This window comes from Puma concolor, unplaced genomic scaffold, assembly GCF_028749965.1.
Source record: "Puma concolor isolate L17-30 unplaced genomic scaffold, mPumCon1.1.hap2 unalloc_scaffold_23, whole genome shotgun sequence".
NCBI lineage: Eukaryota > Metazoa > Chordata > Mammalia > Carnivora > Felidae > Puma > Puma concolor.
The window spans coordinates 425,861-448,101 of NW_028240229.1; the positions used below are offsets into that span (position 1 = coordinate 425,861).

Here is a 22,241-nt window from a genome sequence, read left to right on the forward strand (position 1 = left end):
GACATCAACTGGGAGCATGGGACAAACACTGTTACCATAAATTAGAATTCTAGGATGCCACCATTTCCTAAAGCCATCTTATTTTATACATAAAAGTACTTTTTATTTCTTATCTACCTTAATTACCTTGACTTATTTGAGTAGAAAACCTGCATGCCCTTTCAAAAGCTTTTATATCACCGTACTAAGGGGAAAAACTGGGTATACCCTAGTAATCCATCAGGATGACATTACTTGTATTATGACAATATCCACATATAGTGTAAGAAGAAAATATCCAGAACATTTAGGACAGGAAAGCAGATTTCTACATGAAGCAACATATTCAAGAATTACCATGTCAGGGGCACCTGGGTGGCTCAGTCGGTTAGTGTCTGATTCTTGGTTTTGGCTTAGGTCATGATTTCAGAGTCGTTGAGATCAAGTCCAGGTTGGGCTCTGTGATGACAGCATGGAGGCTGCTTAGAATTCTCTGTCTCCCTCCTCCCCCACTCACACACTCTCTCAAAATAAATACAGGTTTTTTTAAACCAATAATCCAGTGAAGAAAGGGGCAGAAGACACGAATAGACACTTTTCCAGAGACATCCAGATGGCCAACAGACACATGAAAAGATGCTCAATGTCGCTCTTCATCAGGGAAATACAAATCAAAACCACACTCAGATACCACCTCACGCCGGTTAGAGTGGCTAAAATGAACAAATCAGGAGACTATAGATGCTGGAGAGGATGTGGAGAAACGGGAACCCTCTTGCACTGGTGGTGGGAATGCAAAGTGGTGCAGCTGCTCTGGAAAACAGTATGGAAGTTCCTCAAAAAATTAAAAATAGAACTACCCTATGTCCCAGCAATAGCACTGTTAGGAATTTACCCAATGGATACAGGAGTGCTGATGCATAGGGGCACTTGTACCCCAATGTTTATAGCAGCACTTTCAAACAAAGGCCAAGTTATGGGGAGAGCCCAAATGTCCATCAACTGATGAATGGATAAAGGAGATGTGGTTTATGTTTACAACGGAGTAGTACTTGGCAACGACAGAGAATTAAACCTGGCCATTTGCGGCAATGTGGATGGAACTGGAGGGTATTATGCTAAATGGAATAAGTCAGACAAAGAAGGACGGGTAGCATATGTTTTCACTCGTATGTGGATCCTGAGAAACTTAACAGAAGACCATGGGGGAGGGGAAGGGAAAAAAAAAAGTTACAGAGAGGGAGGGAGGCAAACCATAGGAGACTCTTAAATACAGAGAACAAGCAAATGGGTGGGGAGCAGGGAGGGGAAGTAAGTGATGGGCAATGAGGAGGGCACGTGTTGGGGTGAGCACTGGATGTTTTATGGAAGCCAGTTTGACAAATTATATTTAAATAAATAAATAGGTTTCAAAAAAAAAAAAAAAAAAGAACTGGTAAGGAAATGAATAGGTCTTTTACCTTGGACCTTAGAAGCTCAAATCAACTTTGCCCAATTTTGGTGCATATTGAAAAATATTTTGTATGTTCTGTGCTTCTGGTATTTATATATTAATGTATTTGAAACAAACAAAATTTATATGTTTAAGTATTTTGAAACAAAAAAGTGCGTTAGGCATAGAAGTTTCAGAGAATGTAAGGATCTGCAGTGATGAAACCTTTAATATAATTAGAATTGTCAATTTTCCTTCTTCTCCCTGATAATAGACTTGATAAAATTGGGAGAATACGTAAAGTTTACATGTCAGTCATATCATCAGCATTGTTCAGAGACTTCAGTATATAAACTGTCTCATCATTTGATCTGATTAAAAGGGTGATTTTTTTTTGTATTTTTATAATTTAAAAAAAATTGGAAAACGAAAATTAAATTGTTAAAATAATATTGAAAGCATCCATAATCCTGCTATTCAGAGAAAACATTTTGTATATTTTAATTTACTCTAGCCTTTCTATAAATATCATTTTTTTAATTGAGTATATCAGGGTTTTTGACTTTTATTTTAAAATTTTATTATAGATAATTTCCTATATTAGAATATTCTCAATAAGTTTGATGCATACTTGATATTTCAGTCTTTGAACATGCTGTAATTTATTTAAAATTTCCACATAATTGGGGCGCCTGGGTGGCGCAGTCGGCTGAGCGTCCGACTTCAGCCAGGTCACGATCTCGCGGTCCGTGAGTTCGAGTCCCGCGTCGGGCTCTGGGCTGATGGCTCAGAGCCTGGAGCCTGTTTCCGATTCTGTGTCTCCCTTTCTCTCTGCCCCTCGCCCGTTCATGCTCTGTCTCTCTCTGTCCCAAAAATAAATAAACGTTGAAAAAAAAATTAAAAAAAAATAAAATTTGCACATAATTCAAGTATGTTGTTCTTTTTTCCATTTCAGACAAAATTGTAAGTATCTGTATACATTAGTCTTCGCAAATTAGATCATTTATAATATATATACATATATTTAAAAGATGCTACCTGGTAATGACTTTTTAGATACAACACTAAAGACACCATCCATGAAAGAAATAAATGACAAACTGGATAAAAATTGAAATTAAAGCCTTTTGCTCTGTGAAAGATAATGTCAAGAAAATGAGAAGATAAGTAAAACATTGGGAGAAAATAATTAAAAAATACAGTCTCATAAATGACTGTTTTCTAAAATATGCAAAGAACACTTAAATCTCAACAATAAGAAAACAAAAAACTTAATTAAAATATGGACCAAAGACCTCAACAGACACTTCACCAAAGAAGATAGAAAGATGGCAAATAAGTATCTAAACGGATGCTTCACATTATATGTCATCAGGGAATTACAAATGAAAACAATGTACCACTACACACCTGTTAGAATGGCCAAAATCCAAAACACCAAATGCTAGCAAGGATGTGGAACAATGGGAACTCTGATTTATTGCTAGTAAAAATGTAAAATGATGCAGCCACTGTGGAACCCAGTTTGGTGTTTTCTTACAAAACTAATCGTAGTGGGGCGCCTGGGTGGCTCAATCAGTTAGGTATCCGAGTTCATCTTAGGTCATAATCTTATAGATCATGAGTTCAAGCCTTAAGTTGGGCTCTGTGCTGACACCTCAGAGCCTGGAGCCTGCTTCAGGTTCTGCTGCCCTTTCCCTGATCACACTCTGTCTCTCTCATAAAATAAATAAACATTTAAGATAATTAAAAAAGAATCACAGTCTCCAGCAATATGCTACTTGGTATTTATCCAAAGGAGTTCAAAGTTTATGTTAAAGATTTACACCCACACAAAAACCTGTACTTGGATGTTGGTAGCACATTTACTCTAATTCAGCAAAACGTGCAAGCCACCTTATAATATTATCCAGTGCCGAAAAAACAAAAACAAAAACAAAAACAAAACCTATCATGCCATGAAAAGACATGGAGGAAACATACATGCATATTACTAAGTGGAAGAGGCCAATCTGAAAAGGCTATGTACCGGGTGATTCCAACTCTATGACATTGTGGAAAAATCAAAATTATGTAGGCAATAAAATGATCTGTGGTTGCCAAGGGTTCTGGGCAGGGAAGGATGAATAGGAAGATCATAGAGGATTTTTAGGGCAATGAAAATACTCTTTATGATACTGTACTGATGGATGTATGTCATTATATATTTGTTCAAACCCATACAATATATAACTAAGATAAGCCCTGCAGTTTGTATGAATATAAAACTGCTGTATAAAAATAAAGGTCAAATTTTAAAAAATGCTGACTAGATTGACAAAAAATCATGTCATATTTTAATTTGCATTTCATTTCTAGTAAATGAGAAAAGAACTTTATTCATTTATTTAATTTATTTTTTAAGGTTTATTTTTATTTATTTTGAGAAAGAAAGAGCAAGTGGGGGAGGGGCACAGAGAGAGAAAATCCCAAGCAGGCTCCAAGCTGTCAGAGCAGAGGTGGATACAGGGCTTGGACCCATTAGCCATGAGAACATGACCTGAGCTTGAAGTCGAGTCAGATGCTTAACCGACTGAGCTACCCAGGCACCATGAAAAGAACTTTTAAAACAAATGTATTATTCCTTCTGAATTTTGTTTCTTAATTGCATATTTATATAATTTGCCTTATTTTTTTATTGCTTTTTAGTATTTTTAGTATTTTATTTAGTATTTTTAGTATTTTTAGTATTTCCATATTCAATTCTGTGATCTACTAGGACTTTGAGGCTTGATGAAGACTATAAGCATTCTTTAAATAAAAAATGATTAACTGGCATTCATACCCAATTTGTGAGCCAGTAGCCACTTTACTCTTTTTCTTAAAGACAGCATTTATAAAACATGACCCTGTCCAAGCTGTATCCCATGATTGTAGTGTTATTGGTAGGGACAAGTCATTATTAGTTATTGAGGAGGTAATGTAAGGTAAGCTTCTGTTTCTATACATGTGGACAGTACTGCCTGGGAAATCATTGCACCTTTGTGACCAGAGGAGTAAATATGTGAGAGCCTTGGTTTTTTAAATGTTGTCCACATATGCATAACTGTTTTACTGTCTAAAGAATGCTAGAGATAGAAGATGCAGAGGTTCTATTCAACTTCATACCTCCTCGGATATTTTGAATGTTATGACTACAGAATAACACATGACACTGTGAGTAGTAGAAAGACTACAATTATTGGCTTACACTCTAAAACACTTTAAAACTTGGTTCTTGTCAATCCATACTTTTAAACAGCTGTTTTAAAATCTTGCTAATTGTTGGTATACCTTTAAACAGCTGTTTTAAAATCTTGGTTATTTTGGGGCCACCTGGGTGGCTCAGTAGGTTAAGCATCTAACTCTTGATTTGGGCTCAGGTCATGATCTCACAGTCGTGCTACTGAGCCCCATGCTGTGCTCAGCTCTGACAGCCTGGAGGCTGCTTAGGATTCTCTCTATCCCTCCCTCTTCCCCTCTCTCAAAAGAAATACACATTAAAAAAGAAAAAAAAAAAAACCTTGGTTATTTTCAAAGAGAAAGAATGAGCCCAACCCATGAGAAATGGTGGGGCAGATAGTAGGGTGTCCTGTAACATTTTCCAAATCTGCTTTCTTTTGTAGGATACAACATTTACTGAGAATGCTAATTTCAAACTTTGTGCTAGGGCAGTACTGTCCAATCAAATTGTAATGGGAAATGGAAATGTGAATCACATATGCAATTTAAAAATTTTTATAGCCAGACTACTATACTATATACACTATAAAATATTTCAATGTTGCATTTTATCAAATATATAAAACTATTACTATTTCAACATCAAACCATTATAAAAATTAATGAGGTTTTTACCTATTTTTGTACTAGGACCTAAATACCTGCTTTATATTTTAAACTTACAGCACATCTCAGTTCAGAGTAGTGACACATTTCAAGGGCCCAATAACTATACATGACTGGTGGCTGTTAAATGACATGCAGAGAGTTCTAGGTTCTCAAACATGACCTATTCATAATTTCTGATTATGCCAATAGATATGTGGAAGTTGAGAGACAAGAGTAAGGGATTGGGTTGGAATTCTAAATTCTAACAATATGCTAAAATCAAAAGGAGTGGTTGGTTAGTAGCTAAGAATGTAAAACCCATCATTGGTTACATATGAAATCAATAAATGATTTTTTTGTGTGTGAATATGACAGAGTGTAATGGTAGATAATAACTGACAAGTTTTTCAGTTTTGCAGGTAAATTCTAAGTTTGAAATATGAGTTATTCCTATTGATAGTGAAAGAAGCAAGCAGAACTCTTAATCACCCATGGTAGATGTGGGGTCAGAATGGTATGTAGATCTAAGGGAAATGAGTTAGAAGTAAGAAGTCTCAAAAACTAGCCAAAAAATATCCTTAGGAGTTTGGATCGCACCTTCATTTAATTATCTCCAGTTCCCAGGAGAAACTAGAGACAATTGGTCCACCTTTGAGAGCTTATTAAAAACTAATTCAGATGAGTTAAATGAGTCAGTTATAATATTGCCTGAAGATTCCCGAAGAAAAATAAAATTTAAAAAAATGTTGATTTTTCCTATCTTTTAGTTGTAAACACCACTCAAAATCACCTAATCTTTGTAAAAATTCTACATATCACAATAAGAAAAAACAAGTATTTTGTTTGTTTGTTTGTTTGTTTGTTTGTTTGTTTTCCTGGTATATCTTATGTAAGTATTTTTTATGGCATTTCTTTGTCATCTTATGTTAGTGGTTCTGATTATTGTCTTCATGTCTATGATCAGCAGCAGGAAAAAGTCAAACCTTAGAATAAGGTCTTCCCAAATGTAGAGTTAAGATGTTAAGAATTAACACACATGTATTTTCTCAAGGAGATAATCAGGTAACTTCTCTTTGGAAATATGATTTAATGTTTCACGATATAGACAGAGAGTACAATCTTATTTGTAGCAAGTAATCTGTGAGTATATTTTATTTTCTGTCCTACTAAATTACCTCTAACAGCCAGACGTTCTGGAAGAACAATTAGGTCTAATGAGTGATTCTTCAAAATTTCACCAAGAGAGAACACTGAATTTCTTTTCAGGGCTAAATAAAGCTTCAGTGTAACCAAGTATTTCCTAGGGTCACGAGATTTATGCAGTTACTTTTTAAATTAAGAATCTTATACCTAGAGGGGCACCTGGGTGGCTCAGTTGGTTAAGCATTGGACTTCAGCTCAGGTCATGATCTCGCGGTCAATGAGTTCAAGCCCCGTGTAGGGCTGTGTGCTGACAGCTCAGCGCTCGGAGCCTACTTTGGATTCTGTGTCTCCCCCTGTTTGCGCTGTCTCTCTCTCTCTCTCTCTCTCTCTCTCTCTCTCTCTCTCTCTCAAAAATAACTAAACATCAAAAAAATTTTTAGAAAAGATCTCATACGTAAAGAAGCACAAGAATTATATACCATTCCTTTAACAATGTAGCTTCTTATATCTTTTGAATCTGTTTTAAATTCCATCAGTAGTAACCACCAATTGTTCAGCTCTTTTCCAGAAACTGTAGTAGATGTGTGAGGCTTTTTCTACATACGTGGCTTCTCTGGGCATAAACAAGTCTATTTGACATCTTCTTCAGAAGGTAATGTCTATCTGTAGCATATGAGCATTCTGTAAAAATAAATCTCACTGCAGTTTAATGAAATTGTTATACAATAATGTAAGTTTTCTGAACTATAATATGAAACATTAAAGGGGTTTTCTTTTTCTTCTTTCTTTTTATAGGGTACTAGAAATCTTATTTGGCCTGAGAAAATAGGACAACTAATATTTAGTAATCTTTTTAAAGTTAATCTCCTGTTAACATGTAACACCTTTCCTGGCCACTAGGGTCTTGGACTCTTCTCTAGTTACTTCCCTCCATAACACTGCCCAACTTCAAGGACAAATTTCTAGATCATTGTCTGCATCTCACTATCTTTTATAATTGTTTGGTTTCCAAAATCTGAAAACACTTTATCTGAAACCCTCTGCCTTTCCAACCTTCAAATTCCTTCAGTGGCACTGCTACTGAGCGTAGCTGCCATCCCCCACCCCACCCCACCCTTACATCTCCACCTGTCTTCTCCATTCCCTATCTCCAGTGACCTAGAAATTGAGCTGCTTTAATGGGTCATTCTGTAGCAGGCTTTGTTTTCCTGTTTATGTGGCCTGGACACAGTCATCGCTCATTTCAATTGTGCTCGCTTAAGACTTTTTATTCGTTTGTTCCTCTTCACCTTTCACCACAGAAAACTTGCCATTGATAACAGGGATTGGTCCAAGAATTTTATGTGTCTCCTTGTCATCTCAGATGCTTAGGACTTGTACAGAAACATGACATAGCTATACTGATCAGATCCTTTAGGGTTATGAGTGTAGAATCTTCTGCCTTAACTGCATTCTCTCTCTCTCTCTCTCTCTCTCTCTCTCTCTGTTTTGTTTTGTTTAGGTTTTTTTGTTTGTTTGTTTGTTTGTTTGGCTTTTTGGGTTTTTGGTTTTCCCAAGGCATTTATTTGGGCAGACCTAGGGACAGGGAAGCTCTGTATCTAAAAGAAGATCTTGGGCCTCTTCATGGTAAAACATGGCTTCTATTGGCCATGCAAGACCTGGTGGGTCAGTGGGAACTTGATCATAGAGTCATGGAGTTGGTTGGCTGCTGGTAGGCACTTGCTGGCTGCAGTCTCCTCCACCTTTATAATCTGGATCGAGTGGGCCCAGGTGCAATGCCAGGTGTCCATGTCTCAGTAGCACTGGGTAACAGCACCTGCAGTGGTCAGGTCCAGTACTCTTGGTACATATTGTGAGTGCCACTGGGGAGTCATGGCACAGACAGGTGCCAAAGTTCTTGACCCACATGGGGTATTTCTGAAACACCTGTCCATAGTAGACAATTTCCCTTGAAGATATATTCATCTTCTTCAGCTGAGAGACAAAGTACCAGAAGTGGAACTTGTTGACAGCATGATTATGTACAAAGATGTGCACGTGATAGAGGCGCAGAGTATGGCATTTGGGGTAGGCAGGCAGTGCTCTATCACCTTGTACTCTCCCAGTGTGCCTGAGGCCTTTGGGGCGCACTTTCCACTCTCACTGTGGCCGACAAAAGGAAGTGTTGGCTGCATACTTATTAATGTCTGATACCTTTTTCTTTCCTGTTGGCTCCAGGTCCCTTTTTTGTTGTGGCTGCCCCAGTGTTACCAAGCTACTATCCTTTAACTTCAACAGATGTCTTGGATTATTTCCTCAGTGAGAAAACAAGTCAACAGTCATGAAATTTCTTTGCTGCCCCTCTTTACCCTCTATCACAGATTCTTCATATTCAGTGATACTAGGATTTATCTCACTTTCTCCTCCAATTTCAGAGAATGAAATACCTTTTCCTTCTTAGGGTTAGTTTTCCAACGATTTTCTTGCTATCTCTCCTTTCTGTGTACTTTAAGAACTTACTTCATCAGATTTCCCCTCTCTTTCTTGGATCTGCAAACACCTCTTTCCCACAGAGCCTTTCTTAAAGCAAACTAACTGTTTACTTCTCCCCATCATACGTAATTTCTCCTGCAACCCTACATTTTCCTCAAGTTAAATTCCCATCTCTGTCTTATTCACATTCATACTTTAAAAATGATTGATTTCCCCATCTCCTGCTCATCAATTTGCCCAGTGTGATCTGTCTTCTATTTTATCCATTTTTCTCAAATACTCTTTGGAGTATTGACTATTGTACTCTCTATTTGATCAATTAAGTTTTTGTTTTTTGTCTCACTTCATCATAGTCACAAAGTGACATTGTTGGATCTTCGTGTTTTGTCCGAGATAATTTATATTCAACAAGAGGACATTATACCCTTAACTGTGGGTGCCAGGCCAGCTCTAACAACCCCCAGGCCTTGCTGTTAGACTCAGCCCATTTGTGGCTATTAAGGGGCTGATATTCTCCTTCTCAACAACGATGATGGTGATGTCAATAATAAATGATAAATGCATTTGGTGCTTATGTTCATCCTGTTTTAAATTATTAATATATATTAAATCCTTCAGTCCTCTCAATACTACTGGATAGGTACTATGATTTTCTCTGTTTTGAAGATGAGAAAATTAAGACCCCAGAAGGGGAAATAACTTGATCGCAACAAAGCTGGTAATATTTAGAGCAGATAGGTCAGCTACTTCGTACACACCATTGCATAGCTTCCCAGTTGTATTTGTTTCAGGGCTTGGCCTCTTATTTTGCATTAGCTTTCCTTGTGATTGATTCTCACTGGCACAACTCATCGTGTTTTATCTTCCATTCATGCTGAATCTTTCTTGCCTCCTGCCTCAAGACATCTCTGTTGCCACTGACACCCACTTGGTATCTCTAGATGAGCAATGTAGGAAAGGCAGAAGAGTTCAAAGTTTTTAGAGCAAATTTTTAACTAATGTTGTTGAGAGGTGGTGAATATTCTCCCTTTTGTCTTATCCATGGGCTATCCTGAAATGCAACAGTTAGGATGGTCTCTTAGAAGACATTCCAGCAATCAAACCATCAAGTGTGCTTGACTTAAAATTGAATGTTTGCTCTCCGTATATCTATGTCTCACTCAAATTTCTCCTCACTTCTGCTTCCCTGGAATTGTATTCCCTAAGAAACTGGCAGTATATAAACTTTTATGCCAGGTTTCACTTTTTGGAGAACCCAAGCAATCTAAATCCAAACTGTGAAAACTCCACCTAGATGGTCTACAGTCTCTCTTTCCTTATCCAGTAGAGCATAGAGGTTGACAACACTGGCTTCAGAAGACAAATATCAATTGGAGTTTGGATGTTGCCACAAATAAGCAATGGGACCTTGAGTGATGTATTTAATCTCTTTCCCTTTCTTAAAAATTAGAGATAACTACTTATTTTAAATAGCTCTACCTCCCTAACAAGGGTTATGACACATTTAATAGTTTGCTGTGACTAACATACTCTTTGACATGTAACATGTAAGTATTATTTTTATTATCATTAATATCTTTCAAAACTGTCTTTCACCTTTGTCTTGATATATATTCATGTTAACACCATCTAACCTACCACCCAAACAAAACAAATTGTAAGGAAAGCATTGACTCTTCCATCCGCGTCTTCCATCTGTTTCAACCTCACAAACTTTCATCATATAATTGCTTCATAAATTAACATTTGTTTTACCTCTCAAAAACCCTCTCACATCCATTCTATATTAACCTTGCTATCTTCATTTTGACAGGCATTTCCAGAATCTCACCAAAATTTGCAATAATAGTGTACTATGTTAAATGATTTTCCTTGCCTACTCTCCTTAATGCATCACATTTATTCCTTTACTTTCCTTAGTCTTTTAAAACACAGCCTTGGGGCGCCTGGGTGGCGCAGTCGGTTAAGCGTCCGACTTCAGCCAGGTCACGATCTCGCGGTCCGTGAGTTCGAGCCCCGCGTCGGGCTCTGGGCTGATGGCTCGGAGCCTGGAGCCTGTTTCCGATTCTGTGTCTCCCTCTCTCTCTGCCCCTCCCCTGTTCATGCTCTGTCTCTCTCTGTCCCAAAAATGAATAAACGTTGAAAAAAAAAAAAACAACAAAAAAAAAAACACAGCCCAATTTCATCACTAATAATACTGCATTGTAATTGGTTACTTATTTCTCTGTGGCTCTCAAGGGTTTATCAACCTTGGTACTATTGACATTTGGGGATATATAAGTATTCATCACTGGGGGTGTTGTTCTTTGTATTGTAGGCTGTTTCACAGTATCTCTGGTCTCTATCCACTAGATGACAGTAGTGCCCCCTCCCCAGTTATGACAAAAAAAAAAAAAAAAAAATGTCTCCAGACTTTGTCATATGTCCCCTGAGGAGAAAACCATCCTGGTTTCGACCACTGCTGTAGAAAGTGAGTCATTTACAGACAGGGGTTATATTTTATTGACATAAGTCCCTAACACCAAGCACCAAGTTGGAAAAATGATAAATGTTTAATAAATATTTTATTAAATGAATGAACCAGTTCTCTCTTTCAAGTATTTTTCTTCTTCTTTTTTAAATCTCAGGGACCACCTTTTATCTGTGCTTCTGTAGCTTTTAGCATTTTTCTGTACATATGTCTGTTTCCCCAATTACATTGTATGATTTTCTTACATCCTTAACCCCCACAGAATGAATGGAATATAGTGGGTTCTCAATAAATACATATTCAATTATATTTAGTTAGTAAATTAATATCTATATTCTGTGGATATGTTCATACCACATGATTCTCTCATTGAAGGTCTTATATGATAATAATTGTATGTTCTCACATCATGCACTTTCCCTTTGTGACACTTATACCAGCTATAATTAACTGATCATGTATTTAATTGCTTAGTATCTATCTCTGTAGGGTATTTGAGACAGAAATTGTGGTTACCTCATTTTTCCCCTCTCCTCTGGCTAACCCAGAACTTTATTCACAGTACATACTCAGGAAATTATAAGTCTTTGTCAAATGAATGAAGGAAATAAATTAATGCTTCTGCTAGATGACATGGACAATATGTACTTGGAGAATTTGATGCAATAGATGTATCATGGTTTATGGATGTATGTGATGAAGCATCTTTGAACCTATATTAGGAAGCTTTAAAAAGTGTCATCTTTGTCAAATTAGTGAAAAAGTAATTTGCCCCTCTAAATCACTTCACAAAAGGGAGAACTTGACGCTGTCATAAGTCAATACAGATGTTTGATATCCCAGACTTGTAATCTCCTCTTGCTCAGCATGTTCATTTTTTTCTGGTCCTAATGAGTAGCTCATGGACCTTAATTGACATATTGACCTTGAAAACTCTAGACAATGATCTCTTGTGCCAGCTTCATTATCTGTGGCTTTATTAGCCAAGGAAATTTGACAATAAAACATGAAACAATCACAATCTACACAAAGACACTATAAATCATACTTTTATCAAGTAAAAATAACCAATCTAGTCCCTAACATTTTATCACACAAATACAATTTTGTCTTATATTCCAAATATAAAATAAGTAGTTTTGTTCTGCTATTGTCTGAAACTACTTATTAACCCATATTTAAAAAATCTCAACAATGAATGTTTGATAAGAATTTCATAGAGCAGAATATTGTTTAAAGACTCGAAATTTAGTGTCTTTTGAGGAATCTTCTTGCATCAGAGGAAACCAGCATGCTATCTTAAAGAACATTAAAACCAAGAGACAAAAAAACCTCTTTTCATACATATTGCTGTGTGTTTTCTCTCCTCACCATGGTCTCCTGTTGTTCCCAGTAGGGATACCAATTTTAGGATATGCAGTAGACAGCTGTACTATAGAAGCTAAAGCTTGAAATTGTTCAGGAAAAGCTAGGTTAGGGCTTTTCATTTGACAAGAAATTGTAAGCAAAAATTCATAGTAAACAGCCTGCAATAAATGGCCTGTAATAGAAGTACAAATTTTTTTAAAAAAATTATTGACTTAGAATTTTCTGATGGAAATACTATGCCAAAATAAATTTGAAAGTGATCCTAACCGCAAGCAGTCATGTTAGGCACCTGCTGACTCTTCTCTATCATGCATAGCTTAATGAAAAGGACCATCGTTTCTCACAAAAGTGTGTAACTGTGTTCCCGATGGGGAGTAAAAATTACAAAAGTATGAAATTGTCATTTCAACTTAAAAACTACTGATATTTAGGTGATGTTTTATTTTAGCTGAGCGCATCTCTATTATACATGTTTTCATTCCTTTTTAATGTCTGGAAAATACACAGGTCTTTCTCCAGGACATAAAATGAGTTATTATGTTGTTATATTAATTGCCTGTACAATCATATCCAAATTCCCAAGATAATAATGGTCAGTCCTCTATCTCCCTGTCAAACCTCACTCCCATTTGCCCCTTTGTTCCTGTTCTTGTGACTGTACACAATGTGGAAAGCATCCATAGTGTCTAAACAGGTAGTATTACTCCCTGTGCTTGGAATGAAGACCCCACTATTTATCCCCGGAATACTCAACCTTGCTTTTCAAATCTCAGTTCAAGCCAACACTGCCTGCTCTCTGAAGCCATCATTGAGTCTTCCAGGCAGGCTTTGCTGTTTCTTTCTCCATATACCCAACTGCTTCTATCAACTCTATTTTTCCTTCCACTCTCTTCACTCTGGAACAAATTATCAGAGATATTAGTGCTAAAATCAGTGGACTCAGTAGTGTCACTTGCCTGTGCACTGATCAGACCATATTTAGAAAGTATATTTAATTCTTGGCTATTGTAGAGCAATATTGATGAATCAGAACATGGTCAGAGAAGAAAAGATCTTAAAGCCATTATATCGTGAGCTGCTACTGATGGAGTTATAAATTGGGAATAATAATATCTGGTACTGTTGTAAAATTGAACTAAAATAACACATCAAAATTCTGTTAACTTGAAAAGTAAATTTTGAGAAACACGTTCCATGCCCATTTGCCAATTTTACACTCCCTGTATTGGTTGCTCACCATCTTGAGAGAATAGACTCCCCTGTGGGCATTTGTTTCCTCTGTTTACAAATGAACTTGCAATGAAATTACTACTTTTTATTTTTTATTTATGTTTTTATTTCTATCTCCTTGATCGAATGTAAGCTTCTTCATGGCACAAATTGGTGAAATTATTTTCATATCCTTTAATACCAGCACATTAATACTAAACACACAGTACAGTCTTCAAAAGGATATGAAGAAAATCTGAAATGAGTTTCCACCAAAGGAAAACATTGTTGTTTTCTTTAAAATAGCTAATGGGCCATCATGTAGAAGACTGGTAACTTCATCACCTCCAAACGGTAGCACAAGGAAGAGTGTGGGTAGCTAATTGCACATCAGTATTGGGAGAATACTGAAAACTTCCAAAAAAGAAACAAATGATTTGTTATCCCATTATCCAAATAGTCTCTCCTAGTTGAAATATATGAAACCAGTTCATACAAATGATTAGAATATAGAAAGAATTAAAAAGGTATATACTAGAAATAAAAGCCTAACCTTATATTTCTAGAAACCACCCTTTACAGTGTTCTTCAAAAAGGTATTATGCATGTACATATATGCCTATAAGTCCATCCGTAAAGTATTTTACACTGAAGGCATTCTCCCTATTCCCATTTATGTGAGCTAGTTGGTGTCTTCCTTTCTCCTTCTCTCTCCTCCCTCTCTTTCTCTTTCTCGGTGTTTGTGTGTGTAACTCCACTTCTTTATTGTCGGTATTATTGAACTTATCAAGAAAAACAGTGTTGTCATGAGCAGTCGTGTACATGGATACTTTGAAATATATCGGGAACTTTCTCTAAAGATTTAATGTTAAAAAGGAAACCAAAGAAATAGACTTTCCTGTGAGGTAACGATGTCTTCATGAGTGTAAACTTTTAGAGGCTTTCCTTTTTTAAAATTGTTTAATGTTTATTTATTTTTGAGAGAGAGAGATTGACAGAGTGTCAGCAGGGGAGGGGCAGAGAGAGAGACACACACAGAATATGAAGCAGACTCTAGGTTCTGAGCTCTCAACAAAGAGCCCAACCTGGGGCTCAAATTCATGAACCAGGAGGACAGGACTTGAGAGGAATTCGGATGCTCAACCAATGGGCCACCCAGGTGCCCCCAGAGGCTTTTCTCTAAAATATTACTGCTTTGGAAATGAAGCTAAACTAAAATGGTTCCTAACAGCTGTTCATAATTCTAATATAATAACGAAATTTTGGTTGCTATTCACATCAAATAATGCTTCTCAACATTAGCTGTAAATTATAATCATCTGGAGAAATTTAAAAACAGTAACAATGCGCAGGTTCCAGTCCTGATGAATTAAATCAAAATCTGTAGGGATGGGACTCAGGCTGTAGGTTCCTAGGTTCTTCTAATGTGCATTTACTATTGAGAATTTGTGATGTAAAAGTCAAGTCATTAACATCGTTTATCAGTACGTTTGAAAACAAGAATGGCAGCAATAAAGGTACAAGAACTTTACGGAATTTATTTTCTTCTCTACTAGCAAAATGGGGGGAGCATGATAGTAATGTAAAGAACAGAAACACACTGGAGAGAACCTCAGACACTGCCAGTACAGGACTTTGGTAAATGTTAGTCATTTTCTCTGAGCAGATACTCCTTTTTTTCAACTCTTTGAATGCTGGTTCCTTATACAGAGGAGGAAAGGGTCCATATCTGTCTGCACTCTTTCCCATTGTTATTCATGGGTCCAAGGAAGCTGAGATGGGCATCTGAGCTTCTTTAATCAGTGGTTCTCTACAAGAAGGTTAGGAATCATCTCTCTGTAGCAGAACTGATATGTAGCAACGTCCATCAGAAGAGATGAGTAGGCTTCTGTCAAGGTAGATGCGGCAGGGTAGATAGAATGAAACCTGAAGCTAGGTTAAGTAATTGGGTTCTTGTTCAATAAATTGCCTGTTTGTGCTGTGTAATGAAAGATCTTTGGTGCAGTGGATGTCTGAATCCAAATACTCTTCGGATTTTCTGATGGAAAAAGAGATAAGGGTGAAAGGGATTTAATTTAGAACTATTGAAAACCTTTAAAGAGATTAGAAAAAATTGGCAAATGCACTTTCTTTTTTAAAATCAGGATTCTTTGTTACTTGTCAGCGCTGGTTATTTACTTTTTCAATTGACAATAAAACTTATTTGTTGGTTTTGTTTTTGTTGCTTTTAGTTTTTCTCCCATCAATTTGCCATCATTAAGGGACCTTTAAGATTCAGATTATGAAGAAGATAATGGAGAAATTGTTTTCTCCCAGCCCATGTACCCTAAACCTGAATTTAGGAAGTATTAACTTTCAGGATTTCATTGGAATGTCACATCAGAATTGTAGGCACTGCATCGGTGCATAGACTAGCCCTCATGTCTTGATTCAAGTGATATTTTTTCCCCCATAAAGTCAGACCTCACTCACGTGCCTAAGCTTCTATTTAAAAAAAAAAAAAAATTCTTCAAAGAATACACTTTAAAAATATACCTCATTAAAAAATTCATGTGAACAATCAGAGCAGTGTGGATATGTAATAGTGGGTAGAATTTGGTGAAATATATTAATCTCAACAATAAAACCATTCATGCTTTGGGCTTTTTAAAGCATTGTCCCAGATAATTTTAATAAGCAATTATTTGAATGGATTTACTTTCTAAGGGATAAAAAAAAAAATGTGTCCGAGAAATGAGAAATAAAATGGTCTCTTTCTTTTCATTCCACTCGTTTAACACTTGAAAAAATAAAAGGCTTTATTGGAGGAAAAATTTAGGGATACACAACTAGAAGAGGAAAGGGATTCACAACTCAGAAGGAAAAAAAATGTTGACTGGATAAGATCTGTATTGAAATTCCCTTCAATATATGGTACATTCATAGTGTTTTGATACCTGGGACAAATCCCAGGCGTCGCATCCCCTCAGACGCTTTGTTTCACATCTCTGTGTCATACTCTCTAACCCTGCCTTCACTAGGTGATCTACGTATCCATACTTCATCTATTCTTGTTCTTTCCTCAGTTTTCCCTCTCCTTCTTTCTCTTCTCTGGAGGAACATGTATCCAATCTCCAGGATCATATTGGGAGTCAGAATTCTAACAAATAAGCGCTTATTGAAAGTAACTTCTCTTTAGGGTTGCCTAGCATGCCACATGAAACAGCAGAACTAGGAAGTAAGAACACTGAGTTGAAGCAAAAGTTCAGCTGAAAAATTTGTTAAGTCTTGGCAGCTTCTAAGCCCTGTAGAGATCCATTTTCTTTTAGCAGAGGGTCAAAGGCAGAACAGGTGATCCAGAGCTGCACTGAAGATGGGAGTGTCTCCTGATGAAACATATCACTCTCAGACTCTGGGAGGCTGTCATGTGAGAGGCTGAATTAGAAATACTTTCAAAGAGACGACTGTCTTCTAGAGAGTAACCCTCCTTTTAAAAAAATTCAGGAGTTGGACTTCCCATTTATCTTTAAATGAGGAAGGAGACCTTCTCCATTTTCCCTAACTCTTGACTTCATTTTAGAACTGACAAGTTTAAACAAGATGAGAATCAGATTGCTTCTGCTTATCTCATGCTTTCAGCTCTAGCCGACAATGTAATTAATGTTGCTGTAGGAAAAACAAAAAGCGTTCTTGAGGAGAACTTTTTCCTCTCTGCTTTTTGCAGGCATCATTCTTGAGAGAGTAGGTTGTCTTTTTGACATACTACTGAGGGAGGTATAACACGCAGATGTCCTTGATGATTTTTTTGCATGTCTGTTGATTTGTAAGTTAAGCCCAGACTACTTTTGTCTTCTTATCTTTTTATGGTGCACAGAAGTTATTAATTACCATACTGTTAAAAAAAGTAGCATCCAAAACAAAAAATTATCCATACATATGCACACAGTTTCTTTTGCTGGCCTTCCCTACAACATATGATTTTCCTTAGCATGTTGGTGTTTTAATCCGTTTCTGGGGAAATTTGCTATAGAAAAGTACTAGAGTTATACTGATAGCTATCGGGTGTCTTTTATAACTAGTTCCCTCAGTTCAAGGTTACATTTTCTTACCTACACTGTCAACATTGTTTTTCAACATCATTCCTACAAATTCCAGTAGACTTCCCATCTTCTCTTGCAAGTCAGGTTGTCTCCTCAGAATCCTTCAATTTCTCTCTCTTAGTTACCAAATCAATTGTGAACGCTTTATTCTGGCACTCAGTTGTCTATAGCTAGACCCATATTTGAGTACCTATCCTGACAGTTTTATGTGCTTCAATTTCTGGTCTCTAATTAAATTATATACATGAGAATACTCAGAACTCGCCCATAATATTTAGTCCGCATGGACTGCTTTTATAATCCATCTTTCTACTGTGATTCTACTCACTTATCAAGACCAAATTTAAATGCCATTTCATCCATAACTTTTTTCTCTTCATTTATACTTTTTTCTCAGCACCCTTGCCCACCATCTGCTACCACCATGGGGACATACCATAATTAATGGCTATTTTTTTTTATGTTTGTTCCTATGCTATTGTGAATGCACAATACCTTGTGATATATGTATTCATATGTGTATCTGTCTGCCTTATAAGAACCTCAGTATAGGAATATACCTATATCTATACAGTAGCGTATAGAAATATACACCACTTAACTCTTTGTTGGTATGTGAAATGGTTTACCTACTTGTTATAGAGAATATATACAGTTTTTTCTTACATTTATTTTTTAAAGGACAGACTATATTATTATGAAAAAAATGTGTTAAGAATTCGTGGATCTTTTCTGTAGATAAACTTACATTCTGTCAAGAGAAGTCAACGCCTATTTTCAAAGGCAGAAAATTTTCTTTTTTTCTTGGTAGCAATAATGGGAAACACTTTAACCTCCTGTTTTTTAGTCCAAAGTGGAATGGTGTTATTTATCATGCATTGATTTGTTGTCTCTGAACTGACAAAGTAGGTGGTTTGGCTATTTACAGTCAGTGTAAGATGGTATATATGTTCAAGGATGCAGGTGAGTACCATTAGAATAAGTCCTTTGGGACGGCTAGTTATGTAGCAAAAGGAATATATCATACAAGTAATTAAGGATGCAAAAGAAGAATAGCATAGAAAGATATGATGGCTTTGGGGCGCCTGGGTGGAGCAGTCGGTTAAGCGTCCGACTTCAGCTAGGTCACGATCTCGCGGTCCGTGAGTTTGAGCCCCGCGTCAGGCTCTGGGCTGATGGCTCGGAGCCTGGAGCCTGTTTCCGATTCTGTGTCTCCCTCTCTCTCTGCCCCTCCCCCGTTCATGCTCTGTCTCTCTCTGTCCCAAAAATAATAAACGTTAAAAAAAAAAAATTGTATAAAAAAATAAAAATAAAAAAAAAAAAAAAAAAAAAAAAAAAAAAGAAAGATATGATGGCTTTAAACATAAGTTGTCTTCTAATGAAGCTGATGTCAATCCAACCATTCTTTAGAGAAATCTATGTAGGATAAAGTTCTAAAACTTTCATTTTGTGATCATAATTGTATTTTGAAATGATTTCTATTTATAATGGGAATCAATATTTGATCTAGTGGATCCTCAGTATCGTCCTCAGTATGATAGGATTGTTTAGGCATTTGTAAATTGGGAAAACTGAGGAATATAACGGACATGAATCCCTCACTTTCATTTTCAGTTTTTATGAAATAAAACATACATTTATGCATTATATTTATACTTAATATTATATTCAATGTTTACTGTAAAGTTATTGTAAGTAAATTTTTTTCCTGTTATAATTAAGGGGATATGTAGTTGATAACTTATGTAGAGTATTCAGTGAAAATACTTAACAAAATGGTCTTAGTGCATATATTCTGCATACAATTAAAAACTTCTGTTTGTGTGAAATGAGAATATCCCAGGATTCATATCGGATGGCTGTAAACTACCTACTTAATGTTATGTGATTTTTCCATAAGAAGCTTATTTGGTGTTTCTTTCCTTACAGAAATATCTTTATTTTAATATATTTTATTATAATAAAATTTATATGCTAACACTTAATAATAATATTCCTAATAAATTACTCACGCCGCCAATGCCACCTCGCCACCACCGCCGCTATGACTCTCTAGCGTGTAGTTCTGAACTCTGTTTCTTGGTAAAACTGCGAGGTAGGAATTGTTTGTTGGCTTTGAAACCAGGGGCGGATCAAGATGAGTGCTTGACACTTTGGTAATGATGTCATTTAGGAAAAGGCATCGGGTTTCTTTCTTAGTTTCTATTCAATTTGGAAGGCTTAGCTCTATCACTGTCATTTTCTGGTGACATGACTGAGTGTGTTTGCTGAGCCTCAGAGGCTGTGCCACATGAAAGGGTACTGGGGCGGGCGGCCCTCAATCCTCCACCTTCCTTGTCGGGCGCCGGTTTGCTCTGCTGTCCAGTGACAGTCCTGGATGTGAGCAGTGTCCCCCCTCTGCCTTGTCCTCAAGACTGCTACATCAAGGCCTGCAGAGGGTGGGGACTTGAGGGCCACAGGCCCAGCCCTGGGGACCTTGGCCGTGGGGCCAGTGCTGGGGTTCAGTCAGGGTCTGGCTGGCTTCAGCTGTCCTTATGCGTCCTCATGGCCAGCGCACCTGTGACAGGTGTGTGCTGTCTGTAATTTGGTTGGGGTGATGATATATGGAAATGTCCAATAGCTTGCTTTTAATGTAAGCTGTTCAGCAAGATTTTCCTATCTTACGGAAAGCCTTTTTGCTGATGCTATTAGAGTAATCGCCGATAGACCAAGTTTTGAATTCTGTGGCAAAATCCCAGAGAGAGGACGTGAACGTGCTCAGGTCTCTGCTCATCCCTCAGCTTTTACTTAAAAGGACCTGGCTGTCACTTCTTGTTCCTATTTACATCTGATTTCTCCCAAAGCGGGGGAGTTGGAGATGGAGAGAGGGAGCTGCGGTGTTCTTAGAACGCGCACCTGTTGGGGCAGGTGGGAGGCTCCGTCGGTTAAGCGTCCAATTCTTGGTTTCGGCTTAGGTCGTGATCTCATGGTTCGCGAGTTCAGGCCCCACGTCAGGCTCTGTGATGACAGCGTGGAACCTGCTTGGGATTCTGTCTCTCTCCTGCTCACACACACATTCTCTTTCTCAGAATAAAACAACAGAAACAGAAAGCAAGCATGTGTCGTGCTCAAGAGGAAGCTCTAGGTTTGGCAGGCTTCTCACTGTAAGGTCTGACACTTTCCTCAAAGAGTCGTTAAAAACCATTTGTGAAGCTGAAGAGCCTGGTTTAGTTGCTTGCCACTCAGTTTTAGCCTCTTGACAGGAATCCGGTTTTCGCTGGCATCTTAGTGGTTCAAATTCGACAGATTCTATTTTTTTCCCTTTCAGGCAGATTTCAAACTGATGTGTGATAACGCGATGACCTACAACAGACCAGACACCGTGTACTACAAGTAGACCAAGGAGATCCTTCACGCAGGCTTTAAGATGAGCAAAGTAAGAAACCCACGGCAGCAGGGAGCCACAGAGACGTGAGTTCCCCTCTGTCTCGATGCCTACACAGAGCCCCACCCCCACTGACTGACATGCTTCCACCAGACCATCACTGGCAGTGGCGCGGAGCTTCTGCTCTAGGGTACACATCCCAGGCCACCCTCCCCTCCAGGTGCTCTCTCTCTCTCTCTCTCTCTCTCTCTGCTCCTGCGCCAGCTGGAACGTCTCCTTTAGGGTTGGTGGAAAGTGCTGGATCTGTTGATCTAAGTGTGGGTGTCTGATGGATTGCAGCCAGCCTGTGATTTGTTTTACGTGGCTGCCTCACTGAGTCCGGACAGGACGTCTTGGCCATCCAGAGTGGCTTCCCAGATCTGTCCCACGAGCCAGGTTGCATGTGTCACGCATCTAGGACCAGTGCCTTGTACCTGATCGGCCTGTAGGTGAGGTGAGGGCCACTGTGCCCTCTGGCCCGTCCCCCTCTGCCAGCCCCGAGTGCTCCCAGCCAGTCGGCCGCGCCTGTGGTGCTGACTCCCACCTACACCTGCCGCGGTAGCGCCATGGGAGCCCGCTGTTAGGCCAGGCGAGGCTGTGGCTGTCCACATCCAACCCATCACCATGGCGCCTCAGCTGTGAGGCAGAGGTAAAGGCCTGCTGCTCTGTCCTTTTTGATTCTAGGAGCGGCTGTTAGCTCTGAAGCACAGCATGTCGTTTATGCAGGACATGGATTTTTCTCAGCAGGCAGATCTTCTGGGCAACGAAGACACAGCTTTTGAGGAGCTCGTTCCTGAAGCAGCACCTGTACAAGTTGAAACTGCCGAGGAATCCAAA

At 38.0% G+C, this 22,241-nt stretch overlaps 1 long non-coding RNA gene and 1 pseudogene across 1 annotated transcript; one reads left to right on the plus strand and one right to left on the minus strand.

The window, feature by feature from the left end:
- The first annotated feature begins 6,864 nt into the window (after window positions 1-6,864).
- On the plus strand, window positions 6,865-22,229 carry LOC147571527 (uncharacterized). Its single transcript, XR_015247323.1, has 3 exons — window positions 6,865-7,055; window positions 21,309-21,416; window positions 22,149-22,229. It is a non-coding gene; the product is annotated as an uncharacterized LOC147571527 (long non-coding RNA).
- Window positions 8,002-8,577, minus strand: LOC147571528 (large ribosomal subunit protein eL20 pseudogene; annotated as a pseudogene).
- Window positions 22,230-22,241: the final 12 nt, after the last annotated feature.